The sequence below is a fragment of the Lissotriton vulgaris genome, chromosome 3_1 (assembly GCF_964263255.1).
Source record: "Lissotriton vulgaris chromosome 3_1, aLisVul1.2, whole genome shotgun sequence".
In the NCBI taxonomy this organism is placed as follows: domain Eukaryota; kingdom Metazoa; phylum Chordata; class Amphibia; order Caudata; family Salamandridae; genus Lissotriton; species Lissotriton vulgaris.
In genome coordinates, this window is record NC_141689.1 from 555,093,592 (window position 1) to 555,109,564 (window position 15,973).

At 46.4% G+C, this 15,973-nt stretch overlaps 1 protein-coding gene across 1 annotated transcript in view; it reads left to right on the top strand.

Annotated features, from left to right (window-relative positions):
* MSH3 (mutS homolog 3) overlaps window positions 1–15,973 on the top strand; it is a 2,089,876-nt gene that overhangs the window by 934,857 nt on the left and 1,139,046 nt on the right. The window lies entirely within an intron of this gene.

Below are 15,973 nucleotides of genomic sequence, written 5' to 3' on the forward strand. Positions count from 1 at the left end.
ACCCTTTAATAACAAACAGTAGAAGACTGGTGCACAATGAAGAAATCTCTACTAGGATCTTGTGATATTAATGTAATGGTCATATGTCTGCTCGAGACTCTAAATGCAACCCAAACATGTACGGCGGTTTGAAGAGGAACATAGTGTACTCCAAATTCTGAAAAATACAGGGAGGTCATAGCAGTAGGAGAAGGCTTGGGATGAGTAAAAAGGGATGTGGAGGGGAAGAGTCAGAGGAAAGAGTTTAGAAAGCCATGTTTTGGGGGATAGGTATAGTAAAAGAGGTGTCAGATGATGCAAGGAGTGGTAGAGTAGGGGGAAGTATAGAAAGGATTATTTTGGGAATCATAGTAGTGGTATGGGGTTTGGAATAAATGAGAGAGTGGATGTAGAGGATGTATTGATAGAGGTATAGGGTGAGAGAATGGGTAGTGCATTGGAAAGAGTAGTAGAAAGAAGTTTGAGATGAGTCTGAAAGTTGGGGTAGAAGATATATTGAGAGAGGTATAGGTTGTGAAATAGGGTAGTGCTGAATTAGAAGAATTTGATAAATATATAGATCCATAAGTACATGGAAAGTATTTTGATGTGTAAAGGAGATAGGTATATGTAGATTAAAGATATTGATCGAGGTATAGGATGAAAAATAGCGTAGTGCATTGAATATACTTTTTTAGGAGAAAAGTAATAAATATATAAATCCAAGTACACGAAATTTATATAGATGCATTAAGTAAGTATAAATACATTAAAGCTGCATTACATAAACTCCAGTTTTCAAGTGTTATTGTACATAAACATTTATTTTATTTATTTTTAACAACATAATCTACGTTTATACAAAGCAATACACAAAGATAGGTATATATCTGTAGTACAAATAAATGCTTATATACAGATGAATATGCTGTAAATTTCTGTTTGTGTATGGTGCTTATGTGGTGGAAAAGTCAATTCTTGAGTAGTTTTCTGAAGAGGTGGTTGTCCATGGATCTTATGTTGGGGGGAATGAGTTCCATAGTTTAGCTGCTTGAACAGAGAATGAAGTGCCACCAATGTTTTTTTGCTTGTATCTTGGGATTTTGATGCGAGGTGCCACTCTAGAGTGGAGGTTCCTTTGTTGAATGTGTTTGGTGATTTTATTCCTTATGAAGAGAAGTCCCATTCCATGTATCGCTTTGTGGGTGATATACAGCAGCTTGAACGTGGATCTTCTGGCAACCGGTAACCAATGCTGGGCTTTCAAAGCAGGTGAGATGTGGTCTTGCGGTTTGATATGCAAGAGTAGTCGGGCAGCTGAGTTCTGAATCCGTTGTACTCTTTTCATGGTCGTTAAAGGTGATCCATGGTAGAGGCTATTTGGCGCCTGCGGGTAGCTTGCCATAAGCGTTTTTTTGTTTAAGGGAGCTCTAGAATCTCCACATATGTTTCAACAATGTTATTTCCAGCCCTCATTCTCACTGTGGAGTATTTAACGTCCAAGCCAGGCTTAGGTGACATAACCTCTTGACTCAAAACAGTGTCACACTCTGCCTGAGCAGAATAGTTTGGTGGACTTCCCTGAGATGTACAAGGCCATTGGATAGGATCCTTTACTTCATCGAACTTGGAATGTAGCTCTTTTAAATTCCCAAATATCTCTGAACAAAATTCCTTTATCACAGTCTCCAGCTTATCCATGCGGTTGAGAATTGGGTCATAATGCGTAGTTCTAAAGCTAACAGATCCTTTACAGACAGATGTAGCCTTCAAATTATTGGTTTGTTTCTTTTTAGGACCCCTAGGCTCACCTTTTTTTCTCCAGATCCTGAATCAAGAGCAAACTTCAGTACCTCTTCGGGGGTGAGGGGGTACGCAATCCCCTTTCTACCTCTTCAAAGGAGAAGAAGTAGAAGCAAAAGGTGTTACCTCCAATAGGTCATCCTCCTGGTCAATATCTCCCACCGGGCTTGCGGGGAGAGTCCAAGATGCTTCTGCTAAATTTCCCTTCTCTTTACTATGTAAATTATTAGCAATACCCCTAATGGTTGTGGGGCTTTGATGGGCCGTAGTCACTCCAGAGGATACTTTTTTGGATGCAGTAACTCTCTCCTCTCCAGAGCTACTCTCCAAGTTGTTGGCCCACATAGCTGTTCTCAAATAGGTAGTTTTGGAATTAATCACTGATCGTTCTAGCAGGCAATTTGCTTTCCTATTGCCCATGATGCAGGTGAACTACGGAAAAAAGGAACATTTGAAAAGCTAGTTAAGTTTACAGTACTTTCCTATAGCATCAATGCAGACCAAAACAGGCACCCATGAGAGTTATCTCACTCCGGACTCAACCGGGCATCGCTGGGCCTAATCTTGGCCCTGCCCTCGCCCAGGCCTGAGTGGGCCTCTCATGTGGGAGGCCCACAATGTTGGTATGACCCTGTGCAGCAGGAAGTAATAGGGCCCCTCCTCCCCCAGACTCCAGGCAAGTTAGTTGTTGTTGTCCTCTAGATAGACCCTTAGGCTACAAAGTGTCCTGCGTTGTGGGAGGACCACAATGTTTTTATGGCCCGAGCAGCAGGATGTAATGGAGCCTATCCTCCACAGGGCTAAAGCAAGCTGGTCATTTTAGTCTATTGTACGGGCCCTCAGGCTGCAAAGTGTCCTGCATCATAAAAGGCATGCAATGTTTGTTTGGCCCACGCAGCATGAAGTAATAGAGCCCCTCCTCCTCAGGGCTAAAGCAAGGTAGTCGTTGCACACCACTAGACGGACCCTTAGGCTGCAAAGTGTCACATTTCTAAGTCAAAAGCTTCTTATTTGGGGTGTCTCGAATCATACTTTAAAGTCCTAACTTATGGAAAAGTCAGATTTTAAATTACAATTCTAGAAATGCCACTTTTAGAAAGTTTAATTTTCTTGCCTTAGCCATTTGCTGCCTACATCCTGTCTCTGGTCTCATGACTGGGTCTAGCTGACGTTTGGGCTTTGTGTATTCCTCCTAGACAGCCACGCACAGGGGGAGCTTAGGTGTGACTGGATAGGCCATCACCAGCAGGATAGGAAGGAGGAGCTGGGCACAGCCCTGCGTACACTTGAATAGACTGTGTCCTGCCTCCACTCAAAGGGCTGCATAGCCCTTGGAGTTGGTCTGGAGCCAGGGCAGGGAAGGCAGGGCATCTGTGCACTTCAAAGTCATGTCTCTAAAAGCTTCTCCCCAGATCAAAGGGACAACTGTGTATTAAAGAAGGACCTCAGATAGCAGCTCTTGAGTACACAACTGTATCTGTGGATACTCTGCCAGAGAGAAGGACTGCTGTGGTGCTACAAGGACTGACAATCTGTGAGACTGCTGCTCTAAAGAAACTGCTGCCCTGTTGTGCTGTGCTTTTGCCTGGGGAAGGAGAACAGGACCTGCATCTGCATCCTGAACCCAGGACCCCAGAGTGACTCAAAGCGTTTGTCTGCTGGCCTCCTGATCTAAGCCTGAGGGACATAAAAGACTCACCAAAAGCTCCTAGACCCATCTTCAGTGAGTTTGTAACCCCCCAAGTGTTGCCTCCAAGGGCCTGGGGCCTTGATGTGACTCTTAAACTCAAGATCTTGGGTATTTTGCGACTCTGAATAGGCTGTTCGTAACGGAACCACGCTGCTCATTCCGAAAATCATTGCGAGACACTGCCACCCAGCTCTTTGAACAGCAACATCCACAGCCCTCAGAGGACTGTCAATGCAAAGCTCCAGCCTGCCTGTCCGTGGCGCCCAGCCTGCTTGTCGCTCCACGCCGACCACCGCCTGCAACACTCTCCTTGGTCCTGGTGACCCCCTCCAAAGCGAACGGGACTCTATTGTGGTCATCCTGAACATTTGACAATGACCTGGTCTAGTGCAACCAGATATCCTCGGTTGGCGCTTTTGGGCGCTATTTTACATTTTATTCTTTAAAATTTCATAAGTCGGGTTCTACTGATTCGTTTTTTGTTGTTTGGTCTTGTTTTATTTATTAAATTCAGATCTATTTTCCTTACGTGGTGCGAGATTCTTTTTGTGTGCTGTTTTCACTGTGTTTGAAGCGTTACACAAATGTTTTACATATTGCCTGCAAGTTAAGCCTGATTGCTCTGTGCCAAGCTACCAGGGGGGGAGCACAGGTTAAAATAGTTGTTTGCTTGCTGCCTTGCCCTTACTAGGATTGTGGTTGCTGCTTGACCAGGACGCACACCCTAGTCAACCAGTAACCCAATTTCTAACACTCCTGTTCTAGTTTTGCTTCCTGTGGAATAGCAGGATACCTATGTCACTCTTGCCTGGGTTAACGGTAGGATGTGTGTACTCCTTAAATCTCCCCTCATGATTGAAGATGTTAAGACTTTTATTATCAGTCTGACAAGTGATAAAGCCCTGGGAGGGAATGGTCTCTTAGTGGATTTTTATAAGGAATATTCTGATATCTTGGCTCCCTGGTTGTTGGATATCTATAATGCAGCCATTGTTTTTTTTTTTTTTTAAACCTTTATTATATCGTTCAACACAAGATACAAAAGTAGCCCTGCAACAGCAGGGGCCGGTACCACGTGTATGCAACACGGATCAGTAATGCCAATAACACAGCTATTCAGCCGACAACCCATGGGTCCGGCAGCGGTAAAGGATGGACGGTGTATCGGAAACATTTCGAATCAAGGATATGAATAAGGTTTCATTTTATATTTAACCCCCCCCCCCCAAGAATGAGATAAAGAAGACAATACAGGATATCCGGAGCTACACACTCGGAGGTACAAAAATGCGGGTAGGTGTTAAAAGTAGTCGTGAATCAAAATAGACCAACAATATAAATGCAAGCGCCAGTTAGTTCACTAAGAGTAAAGAACAAAGCTACCTATCTATCATCGCAGCCACCCACCCCAGACCCCGCCCACTCATCTACTTCAGGATGAAACCGAAAGTTATCGCTACCGGACCCTGCAAGAAAAAGAAAAAGAAAAGGGGCCATAGAACACAACAAAGGCAAAATAACAAACCCCCCTCACACCCCCACCCTGCTGCCCCGCAATGGCTACGGCCTACCCCACTAGCAACGCGCCTGTCGCCCAGAGGAATACCCGAAAGAGAGAAAGAGAGAAGAAAAAGGGGCCATAGAACAAAACAAAGGCAACATAACAAACCCCCCCACCACCCTGCACCCCTGCAATGGCTACGGCCTAACCCACTAGCAGCGTGCCTGTCGCCCAGAAGCATCCCTAAAAGAAGAAAGTAGCGGAGGAGGAGAAACAGAAAAACACACTCCCGGACTCCCCTATCCCCCACCAGATGCGACCCCCCGGAAACAAGTTCAAAATAAATGCACCGAAATACACTATCAATCCGGGGAAGCACCAAACATACCACCCGACTCCCGCAGTTAACAGGTCACAATCCCAACAGCAGAGTAAATTGTCGTCCCATATCCTGAAAAGCCCCACAAGTTAACCCTGGCCAGTACGAATGTTCACTGGTGCACCTATAACCCAGGCCACAGCAACAGTGAGAGCGATTATGCTTGCATGAAAATTCAAGTCAATACGAACAAGCCAAGTAAAGGATAAGAGTTCACAATCCACACAAAGCAAGCGAGGAAAAGCGTGGCAGAATGATAAAACTCTCCAATAGTCACAGATGATCTTGTTAAGGCAGTCAAGGTTGTCCATAGTGAAATTCGGCGAGATAGGGTACAAGCAGGGAACACAGATAATGTTCATGGGCGCGCGATCCGTAGTATAGGAATCCGCAGCGCCAAAGGGATCCGGCGTCTGCACGGGGACCTCGAAGTCGGATATACGATGTTCCGTTGGCGCCAACGCTGGCTGCAATGATGGCAAAAAGCTGCTGTCCGGTCTCCGGCAAAGATCGTCCATTGTTACCGACAGTGTCTGGTAGTTGACGGTGATCTGTGAGTGGAGCGCTCTAATGGCCGCCATTACGGCGTGCAGCGGTGGCGAGTCTTCTGTCTCCTCCATCTCCCCTCGCAAGCCACAGATCAGGATGCAAACCCCGGAGGCCGGCTTCCCCGGGGTAGCAAGCAAATCTGGAGCGGACACCAGCAACGGGCGCTCTCACCTCACGACTTTACTCCTTTGCCGCTGATCAGGGCTCCCGTCCTCACTCCCACGACAACCTTACTGTGTCTCCGGACGTAGGATACGGGCCCGCAGCAAACGATGTGACACGCCGTAGCGTGTGTGTTGCAGGCAGGATATGAAATCGCCGTCAAAAACAGGAAGATTATATCTCCGTTCGGGAGACCGGACAAAGCCCAGGGTTCACAGCCGATGTTGTTCAATTCCAGCCCGGATGGGTTGAAAATCGAGGCCCCGGCTTCCGCTCCGGGGTAGGCCGAGAATAAAACACGGCGTATCTCTGTCACCCGGTATGATAGAAAGTTTGGGATTGCGCCTTCAGAGTCAGTTACTCCTCATACATACGGGAGTTCGGCTTGAAGTCAGTATAATTTGCAAGATATACGAGCTGCTGGCGGAGGTCGGCGGAGCCGGGAGTTTATGCGGCCATCTTGGTTGCTAGCGTAGCTCCTCCCCCCAATGCAGCCATTGTTAAAGGTAGACCACCTCCATCAATGATGGAAATAATAATGGCCATAGCAGGACCGTAACCTTTGCCACTGCTCCCCGTATAGGCCGCTTTCACTATTGAATGTCTATAACAACATACTCGCCAATCTTTTGCCTTGAGGGTTGGAACCTATGATGTAGTTGTTACTGCTGCCTGAGCTATCTGGATTTGTACCTCAGAGGTAAATATCCTTGAATTTTCGCACACTAGTGGCCAACCTCCAGCAGTTAGATTAACATTTACCAGCAGTGGCCATTCTGTTGGACACCTAAAAGGCTTTAGCAGCTCTGGAATGACCATTCATGTAGAAAGTGCATTGTAAAGTATTTCCTAGCCCAGATAAATGTGTTGTACGTCTGTCCCACAGACTGGGTGAAAGTTAACAATCTCTACTCTTATGTAGTATCCATTAGCAGGAGCACGTGCCTAGGTTGTCAGTTGTCACCCCTGATTTTCACCCTAGCTGTCAAGCCCCTTGCTTCATTGTTTTGCAAGTTTCATTCCCAATGTGGTCTCTATGTCAATGTGAAAATAACATTGATATCCTTATATGCTAACAACTTTATATTTATTTACAAAACCTAGAAAACACAGTGGCCCCCAATCATCAACGATCTAATAAAATGTCAATGATAACCCAGTTTGCTGATAAACTTGGGTAAATCAGAGCTATTTCCACTCATGGACAAAATTATCACATAAAATAGAAAATACCCACTTAAATGGTGAGCAGACAGGTTGAAATCCCTGGGCATACATGTAAATAAGGATACAATTTTTATTTATTTGTATTTCATCATTTGAATGTACAGTGTCAGGAGATTGTGCACAACATAACAAACATCAACTTAACCCCTTCCTGTAATAAAGTACATTAGCAATCAGGCATGTCCTTATGTTATAAAACAATATACTTTTCTGCACCACAAGTATTCTTCCACAAACTAGACTTGTCCGTGGATATGACGACAGTAGTTGACACCCTACTAGCCACAAGCGACTACTCACTCAAGTTCACTCTGAGCCAATAAATATTCCTGCAGGGGAGCCCAAATGTCTTTGGGGCGGGAGGACGACGTTAATTCCTCTGCATATAGTTCCAGCTGTTCAAGACAATAGATCATGTCCTTTATCCACTCAGCAGTACTCTGGCATTTCCGACTATCCCATGTGAACAGTACCCTCCTCCTTGCCAGCAATAACGGTACTCGCACAAAGCGGCCCATTGTAGCTTTAAAACCCGGCACATACCCCAACAAACATTCCAGTGGCGTGCAATCTAACACCTGACCAGTCATTGTATATATAAGAGAGACAGCCTCCTCCCAATATTGATGCACCCGCCTGCAGTTCCATGCAAGGTGGAGGAAGTCAGCACCTCCCAGCCTACACCGTTTGCAGCTGTCCGTATCCCTGAATCCCATCCTGTGCAGTTTCTTGGGAGTGTGGTACACCTGGTGTAGGAACTTCAGATGAATAATACCCAGGTTGCTATTGGACGACAACCTCCCTGTCAACAGGCATATCTGCTCCAATATGTCCTTCGTAATCAGGGGATCTAGTATAGTGTTCCAGCGTTCCAGACGTTTGCCCTCCTGACAGACTGTCTCCCCCTGCACCACTCTATATAATCTAGTCAGCAGTTTTTTATTCAATGTAGCTACTATTACCAATTGTAGCGCCTTCAGCACTAACGGCTCATCTGGGAAGCTAGTGTAAAGATCCCGTAATGCCCTACGCAGCCTGTAATAGGTGTACCGAAAAAAATGCGTGGGATTTTGTATGTAGTCTAAGTCTGCACCCGTGACATACGTCCCATCTATATACAAGTCACTCATGTGCGTTAAACCCGCCTCCCTAAGAGCAGTGATCGGGCCTCGCTCTCCAGCTACGGAGAAGGCGGCATGTCCGGCAATAGGCAACGCAGGAGCATAAAGGGGCAGCTATGGGATCGTCTCCCAATTTCCTGCCATGCATGGCATGTCGTGTCAATCGTGTTTATCTCTAACTTGGGTGTCTGTCTATTAGTGTGTGTAATAATATTGTTTAATTGCACAGGATACCCGTTCCCCTCCTCCACAGCCACATGCGGAATAAACTTGTGCGGTTTAAACCAGAAGTATGCATACTGAGCCTGCCCGCACAAGTAGTACACATAGAAATCTGGAGCATTAAACCCTCCCTTCTCGAATGGCAATATTAGCGTGGACCAACTTAACCTCTGCAGCTTCTTCCCCCACACCAGCCGTAGCAGTTGGGACTGCACTGTTTTAAAAAAAATGCTTAGTCAAAGGAACAGGGATATTACAAAACAAGTATATAAACTTTGGAAGGATATTTATTTTTATCACCGCTATGCGGTCCGCCAGTGAGAGTGGTAGGCCAACACAACGATCAACCGTTTTACCAGCTCAGTGTATGCACATCCGTAGTTTTCTCTGAAAACAGTTTCAGGGTCGTGGTGCACCCATACACCCAGATACTTGACTGGAACTTCCGCGCACAACAAAGGATACTCGACCTTAGGTGCCACTGTGGCAGGCGTGAGAGGAATGAAAACCGATTACTCCCAGTTTATTTGCAATCCTGAGAAGAGGCCAAATTTAACATATTCTCGAATAACCGGGGATAGATAGGTCTGCGGCTCACGAACGTATAGGACCATATCGTCCGCTTATAAGGAGATTCCACTGGCCGAAAATTCAAGGCAGCAGCCCTGTGAGACTGCCGGATTTTGCAAGCCAAGGGTTCCAACACAATGGCAAAAAGAATAGGTGACAGGGGGCAGCCCTGTCGAGTGCACAGTTCAATGCCAAACAGTTCTGATATGAGTCCACCCACTCTGACCCTCGCAGAGGCGTCCGTGTATATGACTTGTATCCAACGAACAAAGACAGGGGGGAAACCCATTCTATTGAGGATGTATATCATATAGTTCCATTCCATAGAATCAAACGATTTGGCTGCGTCTAATAACACAGCCACGGCTGGCAATTCCGGGTTGAGTACGTGAAGCATGGCAAAGATTGTGCGCAGATTCAAGGATGTAGAGCGGTCTGGAATAAATCCAGATTGATCCGGCAATACCAGAAGTGGCATCAATGGTTGTAGCTTAGTGGCTAGAACCTTTGCCAAAATCTTCTCGTCAAGATTAATCAGGGAGAGCGGGCGACAAGACTGGCACTGCGTTGATGGCTTATCCTTTTTTAACAGGGTGATGATCATGGTCTGCCACAGGGATGGTGGAAGGTAGCCCACATCATGGGCCTCTGCATACATCGCCAAAAGATGTGGCGTAAGGAGATCCACGTACTGCTTATAAAACTCAGCCGTCAGACCATCTGGACCCGGGGCCTTTTTATTGGGCAAGGAAAGAATGGCTTCCCTGACATCCTCCTCATCTATGGGGAGGCTGAGATACTTCCTATGAACATCTAGATATTCGTTCATTGCAGCTTCAGGCATACCTCCCTGAGACGTATATATACCCTCATAGAACGCTGTAAATTGTTCAACAATGCCACTTGAGAATAATGATCATCCCCGGCGTCATCGACTATATGGTCAATCGCGGGGTTATCGAACCTATCCCGCAGTCTGCAAGCCAAAACCCTACCCGGCCTACCATCCTCACCATATGCTCTGGCCACATATCGTTTAGAGGGGTATTTTATTTCTGTAGAGGCTAGCGAATTATATTCCTCAGCATATTCATTAATGCAGGCCAGTGTTTCGGAAGAGGGTGTGGTGGTATATTGGGGATTCCAGAGCCCCTATTTGTTCTTCCAACCGCAGCAATCGTCCCCTCAAATCCCGTAATATTCCCACAGAGGTGCTTATGCACACCCCCCTTATCGTCACCTTGAAGGCTTCCCATAAGGTTGCGTGGCTGTCGACCGTGCCGTATTAAATTCAAAATATTGGATAATAGCAGTCCTTATTGTCTCGGCATAAACCAGGTCTAGAAGGGAGTCAGCGCAAAAGCGCCAGGTGAAGGGTCGGTGTAAGCTATGGGGCACAGCAACTGTAAGAACAACAGGATTATGATCTGATAGGGTTCTTGGTAATGTGTAGATCCTCTCCACCCAACCATTAGCCTCCCCATTAAGTAACCAGTAATCTAAGCGAGACCAACTATTAAAGGCAGGAGTAATGTGTGTACCTTTCAGAATCCCTTATTTACGCAGCCGCAAGGCATCAACTAGGCCCATCTCTTCCATGAAATCTTGTACACTCTGTGCAAACCTGACCGTACGCTCCGCAGTAGGGTTGAATTTATCCACTTGTGGATTGAGGTGTGTGTTGAGGTCTCCCCCGCATAGGAGCGCAGCCTCCGGCCAGGTACCAATTGTATTAAAAAGTTTCAAAAACAACGTTGGATCGTCCACCACTGGCCCGTAGATATTTACAACAGTCACCAACATCCCCCCTAACTTCCCACATACCATAGCCTAATGGCCCTCAGTGTCAATACAGGACTTAATAGCCTTGAACGGAACCCCCCGCTTGATAAGAATGAGGACCCCACTCGCATAAGAGGAATAGGAGGAGGCCAGTCGGTAAGATGCCCTCAGGTGGGTCTCCTGTAAGAGTGCAGCGAACCATACTAAAGTACAGATACATGCGTGAAATCCAGACCTGCCTGTTGTTGTAAAACCAGACACCACATCCTGGCTATAGGAAGAGAAAACAATACCCCCAAACCCCCCCCCCCCTCCACTTCAACATCCCCAATTTGCCAAAGACAGAGGCCTCCACCCCCTCCCCCCCTCATTCTCAACAATAACATACATTGCATCTGGTGGGTACTGCCCATCGGGGGACGTAGCGGCTAAGTCCATTCCCAATTCTTAGAGGGAGGGGGCCGCCAAACATATTTTGAAATAGCCCACCACTTGGCCAACCTCAGGAAATCAAAAGCATCATTGTAAGGGACCAACGTTTGAGTAGTTCCACCCTCCCATATCAGTCAATCTAATTAGGATCATCCACCCAAAATCACATCGGTGTAGGTTCATAATAGAGTTCTAACTGACAAAGTGGGCTCTAGTATACAAAACATCTGAATGAATGAATGAACCAGTTAACGTTGTTCACAACACAGGAAAGCATGGTCCAACCAAACCAGTATATCTGAAGATCTGGATCGCCCAGTAACACAGGGCCCATGCCCTTCTTACAGTTCACTCATCAACATCAGACATGGGAGCTGGCGATTTGCGACGTCTCTGTAGGGATCTGGCATGTTCCATCGCTTGCTTGGGATTTGTAAAGATTTTGCAACTAGCTGCTTCCCTAGTGCGCAGCCCCGCTGGGTAAAGCATGGCATACGGAATATGTTCCTTGAGCTGCACCTTCTTGACATTCTGAAACTCCTTCCGAGCCACATGCACCTGTGCTGTGAAGTCCAGATAAAACGATAGGACATTGTTCTGATACGTGATTGTGCCCTTTTGGCGAGTTATCTGTAAGACAGCGTCCCAGTCTCTAAAATTAAGCAAGAGAGCAATTATGGGGCTCAGTGTAGCACCTGGAGGAGGGCGCTTCGCCAGGGAGCGATGATCCTGCTCCACAGCGAACATAGGCGACAGTTCATCCGCTCCACATATCTCTCGTAGTATCGTCTCCACATAGTCTTCGAGGCGACCCACATTTGTAGATTCTGGAAGGCCTAAGACGCGAATATTATTGCTCCTCGATGTCCTCATTCTTAGCTTGTATGACTGTGAGAATTTTCGTGATATCTGAAGTTTTTGCTGCTACTTGTTGCAGTCCGTCCTCTGTGTCTGTTATTCGCTGTTCGGCTTCACCAATGAGCGCTGCTTGTTTGTCTAGTTTGGCTGAAAAATGATCCATTCTCCCATTGAGGGCTTCTATCTTACCGTCAATAGCTTGAAGACTGGCTTAAATGGCACCTAACGATTTCTCCAATGCCGAGGGTCCCTGGGAGACCGACTCCAGCTCCAAGTCAGAGGCCGCGTTTTGAGTAGTTTTGCCGCCCTTGCGCAGCTCGAAGGTGAGGCGCGGTTGATTCTCCTCCGGTTTCCCCATTGTGGACGCTCCACTCAGTAGGTGGCAATGTCCAGACCACAGATATTGCCTTCTTTGTATTGATCAGGGCCACTCTCAGTGACGTGACCAGGAGGACTAATGATGCAACAGAGCAGACCCCAAGCACAGTCTTTCCCACCTTCGGCACCGTCAGCAGTCTCGGGGAGTTTCTATCAGGAGATCATGAACGGAACACCTGGGCACTTCACACAGGACGATCAGGCCGAGAAGTGTGGGATCACACAAGTACCGGAGAAACCCAGCATCCAAATGCGTCTCACGGCCTATCCAGTTGTGCTAGTCTGTGTTCTAGATCCATACACCGCAGCTACCGGACATAGCGTAAGATGAGCAGCAGCAGGGGGGGGCACAGCAAGGGGGGACCCGCAATGAGGAGCCAGTGCCATCACACCACATGTACGTCCCACCTCAGCCGCGTGCTAGTCCCGGAGCCGCTGGTATCCCCGCGTCCCACAGCAGGTCCGAGTCGGGAAAGCACCACCTCACGCCGCACAGTATTCAGTTACCAAAGGGCGTCAAGCCAGGCAAGTCTATTGTATGCAATGTTGTGCGTATACACCACCGCCGTGGCAGAAGTGTAGATGTTGGTGGGGGTCAGTCCGCGATGCGCCTCAGCGACGAGCGGCAGCACTCTTGCAGGTGCACCTTGTGAGGAAGGTGTGCGGCCTAGTCTGCAAGCGCGTGCCAGCTGCTTGTGTGTCCCTGCAACCCAGCTCGTTCGGCTGATCCTCGGCCCAGCGCACACCAGTGCCCGCAGTCCCCCGCTTGAACACTTAGCTGTAGTCCAGGCACCGCTGTATTCCTCATACACTCAGCCGTGTCCCAAGTGAACCTCCGTCTCTCCAGACCGCAATCACAGGCAGAAAGGGACCACGACTAGCTGAGTTCCGTCAATCACACCGCCATTACATCCACACGGTCGGCTCGCCTCTCTCGCCACCTGCCTCTCTACGGGGCTCCCGCTGTGACCGAAAACCACCTCAGTCGGTCAAGCGCCACGTCAGCAACACAGCCCCAGCAATGAAGACAGTGGATGGCGCAGTGGAGGCAGGATAGGTGAAGGATATTAATCGGCGGCCAGCAGAGCAACACTACAGTGCAGCCATCTCGCCGAATGCCAGGCCACACCCCCAGGGATACAATAGAGATACTAAAGCGGACGTTTGGGGCAGCTCTTGATAACCTTGAAGTGCAAGTTGAACATTAAATAGTACTCCTCATATGTTTGATAAGTTGGATGTCGCTCAAGATGGTAGTACTGAATGAAATACGACTTATAAAGTGCAAGGCTACTCCAAGTAGTGTCCCGGCGCTGTGCTAATCAGCCACCTCACAGAGTGCAGTTGGACCATCTACTCTTTTTGTAAAAAGCCAGGTTTTCAGTTTTTTCTTTAAAAGTAAAGTAGCATCCACTGAACATAGCTCAAGATGGGGTTTGTTCCTTGCAGATGGCCCAAGACAGAAGAAGTCTTGTCCTCCAATTCTAATGCAGCAAATCTTCCAGAAGGCTATTAGCTGACCGCAAGTTGCTAGAGGGAATGTAAAAGATGATTCTTGCCCTGAAGTAGCCTACACCTACTTGATGAAGTGCTTTGTGGATCAAAACGAGTGCTTTAAACAGAATTTTGTTCCTTATTTGGAGCCAGCGAAGGTCATGCAGGTGTGGGGGCACATGCGTTCTTGGAGGCAGTCTAAGAAGAATACGGGCTGCCATATTCAGAACCACCTGAAATCCGTTGAGCAGGTAGTCATGAAGTCCCAAATATAGGGCATTTCTATAGTCCAGGCAAGAAGATATGTGTTTGGACGACTGCCATCCTTGCAGAAAATGAAAGGGAATACACAAAATATGTTAGTGCACGCAGTAGCCCGAAACATTTGCCTACCACAGACTTGATTTTTGGTTGAAAGGATAGGAGTTATCAAATTCAATGCTCAAGTTCTTAACTGTTCCCCCCTGAGGATAAGGCGTCTTTAGGCCAAAAGGTCTGCCATGTTTTTGGGGCGTTATTACCGAAGAATAGTTTTTCTGTTTTTTCTGAGTTACATTTTAGTTGATGGGTGGTCATCCAGTGGAAAACAGCTGTAGCCGCACTGACAACTCAACATGATCTTGAAGATAAAGGGGGGACCCAAGCTTCCGGTCCTTAATCTTCCAAAAACGAGGCTAGTCCGTTCAAGGCTTGTCCACCTAACCCGCCTCATTTGAGACGCTTTAGACAACATTTTTCTATTTATTCTGTAATGTTCCAGTCCTCATAATAAAGGACTTTTTTGCCAACTTTGGCAGGTGTTATTGAGGGTAATATGGGCTTGTAGGCAGCTACATATTAAATGGGAAGCCCTGATACATCCAATGGCTATTGGGGCTTGTCAGTACCCTTCTTACCTCATTACATTTAGTACTGGTTCAGTGCACAGATCACCCTTATGCATGTGAGATTGAATTCAGGATGGCTGAACCCTACTAGCTTCTGTTAGTGATATGTAAAGAGCCTTCCGCATGGACGGACAAAGTAGATATGATAGGAACCATTACTGAAATATATTAAAAGGAATGGGAATTCAAGAACTCAGTAATCTTTTTCCAGATCGGGTATTCATAGATCTACAAGATTATACACCCAAGGGTGGCAGCTTTCCATTGGAGATACTGCTATATTGTAAGTTTGGATTAGTTGTGAAATCCATAGACCTGACTTTCCCTCAACCCTCTATGTTACAAAACTAACACTACTTACCAAGATGATTCATATGAATCATACTATGAAAGAGATGCTGCAAAAATAATTACAGAAACTGATAGAGAAATAATGCATACTCCTTTTAAATGTATTTCCATTATTTTTTAAATTATTTCCAAAAGCATATACACAGTCTTCACCATCACCTCTTCTGCATTACATTTTTTGAAAGAAGATTTGAATATTTTGCACCAAGAACAGGACCAAAATTGAACATTACCACAGCTAAATTGGGAACATCTCTCTTTTCCCAATACATTGTCACATTCAGAGACATAACAATCTTCAACAAGCTTTGCCATAGGCAGTAGGTCTTGCCTTTGGTACCTTATAAGTGTTTAGCCAGAGCTATTGGCTTTGCATATCTCTTTAAGCTATGGTGTAGAGGAGTGAGGCTGCTGTGCAGCATTTTGAAAAGTTACAATAAAAAAGTGTTGTAAGCATTTTTTAAAATTTTATATATCGCTATATAAAACTTCATAAATAAATAAATCATGAAGAAGATGTATGTATAACTGAAAGACCCTATTAAAAAAAGCTGGTGCTGGGCTGGGGCAGAGTGATGCTCAGGTGAT